At 34.1% G+C, this 4,512-nt stretch overlaps 1 long non-coding RNA gene across 1 annotated transcript; it reads left to right on the top strand.

Annotated features, from left to right (window-relative positions):
* The first annotated feature begins 353 nt into the window (after positions 1 to 353).
* On the top strand, positions 354 to 3,140 carry LOC146954973 (uncharacterized). Its single transcript, XR_015015687.1, has 2 exons — positions 354 to 918; positions 1,574 to 3,140. It is a non-coding gene; the product is annotated as an uncharacterized LOC146954973 (long non-coding RNA).
* Positions 3,141 to 4,512: the final 1,372 nt, after the last annotated feature.

Below are 4,512 nucleotides of genomic sequence, written 5' to 3'. Positions count from 1 at the left end.
AAAATTAATGTTGGAATCGAGTTATCATCCTAGAAGACGAAAGGTCCCACCTTGTGACCTTTGGTCTTCCAGAATAAAAATTCTATTTAACCAATATTTTAGTCAAGTTACTTGTTCATTGGTTAGATATTCAAGAAACCTGACTAAAATAAAGTTTTAATCGAGTTATCATCCTGGAAGACGAAAGGTCACACCTTGTGACCTTTCCTCTTCCATGATAAAAACTCTATTTAAACAATATTTTAGTCACGTTACTTGTTCATTGGTTATATATTGAAGTAACCTGACTAGAATAATGTTTAATTCGAGTTATCATCCTGGAAGACGAAACGTCACACCTTGTGACTGTAATACCCCGCATATAAAAATTCAGTATCAATTATTTGATCTTTGTTTTTTTAGAGAAGGGCAAAATGGTAATTGCGCATAAGACTTTTCAGGACCAAATTATATTATACCAACGGACTACGGGAAATGGAATTTGCCGCTTAAAACTTTTACGGCATTTTATCGGATATTTTAGTTTGAAGAATAGTGTAGAAAGGGCAAATTGGTCATTTGCACAAAAAGAGGTACAAATAGGACAAAACTTAAACTTTCCACATTTTTCTACACTCTTCTTTCACACAAAAAAATCAGCACCTCTCTTTTCTCTCCTCTTCCTCTCACGTGTTCCTTTCTTTTCCCTCCCACCATTTCCTATTTCACTTTTGTAGCAAAATCAAGCTTGTTTGTTAAGGTATGGTGTGTTTGAAGCTTTAGTCATGGTTTATTTGGGGATTAGAAGCAAGATAAATTGAAGCTAGGGTTTGGGCTTTTGATCTGAAGCTTGGAAAACGAATCATGAGCTGCCAAGAAGTAGAAGCTATAAGTTGAAGCATTAAAAGGGATTAAAGTTTCCAAAAGAGATTATTTATGGTAAGTTCCTCGAAGTAAAATCACTTTGGGATATTATGATCATTTATTTGTGTAAAATGAATCATGAGCATGTTTGGGATATTGATATAGAAATTGGATTGAAACTGAAATGTAAGTACAAGTGATTAATAGCTTAAGTTGTGGTTAAGTTGCATAAGTTGTTCCAAAAGCTTCCATTATTGATTTTTGGAATTAACATGTCAGTATTGCTGTAGAAATGGGTTAGGAGATGTGTATACTTGTTTGCTTGATTTCTGGAAAATTTGAGCAGAAATTGAATTGTTTAGAGGGCATAAGCTGTCAGTTAAGCTAATTTGAGCAAAATTCCTTAAATGACTAAACTGTGGTTTAAGATGCTGTATAAGTGATTCATAGGGCTTATTATTCATGTTGGAACTGCTGTGTAAAAGGTTGGATCGAAATTATATGTTAAAAGTCATAAGTTGCTAGTTAAGCCATTTGGATAATAGCTTAAGTTGGAACTTAAGTTGTTTCAGGTAGTATTTTGTGATGACCAGATTAGGAGAGATATGTTCAACTGGTATATGAGTAATGGTAAAATTATAAGCTGTTTTAGTGATGATAAAAGTGCTTAAATAGTAATTAAGCTGTTTTGGAAGTGCTTAAATAGCCAAACGGCAAACTTCTGGTGCAGGGACTGAAATCGTAATTTTTCTATATGCTGGTTGAGGAGTTAGGAGTATGTCACAAGTGGGTTGGACTGTTTTGGAAAAGTCAAGACCTATAAGTCAAGGCATAAGGTATTTTGGAAAATTGATTATGGAGTTTTGGAGATAGCAGAAGCTGCAGGCTGTTGATAAGATGCTTTGCAATTTTTCCAAGAGTGATTCGAGGTGAGTTCCTTTAGATAGAAAAACTTCCCTTTGGGTAGTTATATTATGCCACTAAAATGATGGTTTATGATATTGTGCATTAGAACATAATTAGTGACATTATGACTTAAATTAAATACCTATGCTAGTGTATTCTAAAATAGTGACATGCTTATGGTAGTGTAGGAATTGGAGGAAAGATTGTTAGACAAGTTTTAATGCATTTGTGAATAAATACATGATTTCGACTAAAATTCCGGAAGTTGAGATTATTGGATTTTTATGACTTTAATTCAATCCTTAGATAATGTAAATGAAACTTTTAAGAAAATGAATGGTCATTGTTCAGCTAAGGATTTAAATTCTCATTTCTCCGGATATGTAGCCGAACATGTTTTGGAATTCTCCAATTTATATCCTACCATAATGCCTATGTTCGAGAAAGCAAGAAAATGTTTAGAATAAATTAGCCATGAATATCAGTGATGGGTAGGTCACAAACCCGAGAAAATTTATTATGACATAGCTATGAGCATCCTATTATTATTTCAGGATAAAGACGGAATTACTATGTCTTTATTAACAGATTTAAAAATATTATTATAAGGAAATCAGTTAAGATTAAATGTCTCTCTAACTCCCCGTTAGTAGTGGAGTTGAGGGTTATTTTAGTTATCAGAGATCAGTCAGTTTATAGTATTAAAACATGTTTAAGTCGTGGCTTTCGCTATCCCGCCAGTTGCATACGAAAGGTTCCCGCCAGTTGGAACGGGCACTATCCGTGAGGATGACCCCACGATAATCAGAGGAGTCCGGTATCCCCGTCAGTTGGGTTCCCGCCAGTTGGAAATTATTACCGGTCAGAATGGAATAAATTCCGGGGTTACTCCACCTGGGTTTATTCCGTAAAATCAACTCAGATAATATTGTTTATTCAACGCTAACATTTCTAACATAATATGACAGACATTAAGATTATAATTATGGCTATGATTTTAGTATTAGTATCAGAATTATAATAGTATTTCAGACAGCGATCCTAGTTATCCTTCGATCGCTCAGTTATGCATGACACAACTGTATAAACCCAAAATGGGTTGAGTTTAGAGACAGATGGCAATCCTAGGTTCCCTGAGATTGCCTACAGCCTAGGATAGGTGGAACTCACTGAGACATCCCGTCTCATCCCAATCCCTTTTATTTTATTTCAGATACACAGGTGGTTCGCAAGCAGGGCAGTTCGTGATGAAGTAGCAAAAGAAGCTGGACAATTATGTTTACTTGTCATTGCATGTATGTTGTACACGTCAGTGGTACTATTTGAAATGTATAGACAAGTTGTTTTATAATATGTTCAAAAGAAATTTTTATTATTGTAATTTTAATGTATCCAATGCCAAGTTTAATGAGCATACTAGATATCCTAGGTAATTTCTAGTATGGGTGTTACAGTGACCTTTCGTCTTCCAGGATTAAAACTCTATTTAAACAATATTTTGTCACGTTGCTTGTTCATTGGTTATATATTCAAGTAACCTGACTAAAGTAATGTTCAAATCGAGTTATCATCCTGGAAGACGAAAGGTCACACCTTGTGACCTTTCCTCTTCCAGGATAAAAACTCTATTTAAACAATATTTTAGTCACGTTACTTGTTCATTGGTTATATATTCTAGTAACCTGACTAAAATAATGTTTAAATCGAGTTATCATCCTGGAAGACGAAAGGTCACACCTTGTGACCTTTCGTCTTCCAGGATAAAAACTCTATTTAAACAATATTTTAGTCACGTTACTTGTTCATTGGTTATATATTCAAGTAACCTGACTAAAATAATGTTCAAATCGAGTTATCATCCTGGAAGACGAAAGGTCACACCTTGTGACCTTTCCTCTTCCAGGATAAAAACTCTATTTAAACAATATTTTAGTCACGTTACTTGTTCATTGCTTATATATTCAAGTAACCTGACTAAAATAATGTTCAAATCGAGTTATCATCCTCGAAGACGAATGGTCACACCTTGTGACCTTTCCTCTTCCAGGATAAAAACTCTATTTAAACAATATTTTAGTCAAGTTACTTGTTAATTGGTTATATATTCAAGTAACCTGACTAAAATAATGTTTAAATCGAGTTATCATCCTGGAAGACGAAAGGTCACACCTTGTGACCTTTCGTCTTCCAGGATAAAAACTCTATTTAAACAATATTTTAGTCACGTTGCTTGGTCAATGGTTATATATTCAAGTAACCTGACTAAAATAATGTTCAAATCGAGTTATCATCCTGGAAGACGAAAGGTCACACCTTGTAACCTTTCGTCTTCCAGGATAAAAACTATTTAAACACTATTTTAGTCAAGTTACTTGTTCATTGGTTATATATTCATGTAACCTGACTAAAATAATGTTTAAAACGAGTTATCATCCTGGAAGACGAAAGGTTTCACCTTGTGACCTTTCAATGGAAGACAAAAGGTCACACCTTGTAACCTTTCGTCTTCCAGGATAAAAACTCTATTTAAACAATATTTTAGTGAAGTTACTTGTTCATTGGTTATATATTCAAGTAACCTGGCAAAAATAATGGTCAAATCGAGTTATCATCCTGGAAGACGAAAGGTTTCACCTTGTGACCTTTCAATGGAAGACAAAAGGTCACACCTTGTAACCTTTCATCTTCCAGGATAAAAACTCTATTTAAACAATATTTTAGTGAAGTTACTTGTTCATTGGTTATATATTCAAGTAACCTGAC

Source organism: Medicago sativa, chromosome 1, assembly GCF_051527215.1.
Source record: "Medicago sativa cultivar Bolivia chromosome 1, Bolivia_mono, whole genome shotgun sequence".
NCBI lineage: Eukaryota > Viridiplantae > Streptophyta > Magnoliopsida > Fabales > Fabaceae > Medicago > Medicago sativa.
The sequence above is the reverse complement of the archived record's forward strand: the minus strand, read 5'-3'. Positions and strand labels throughout refer to the sequence as shown.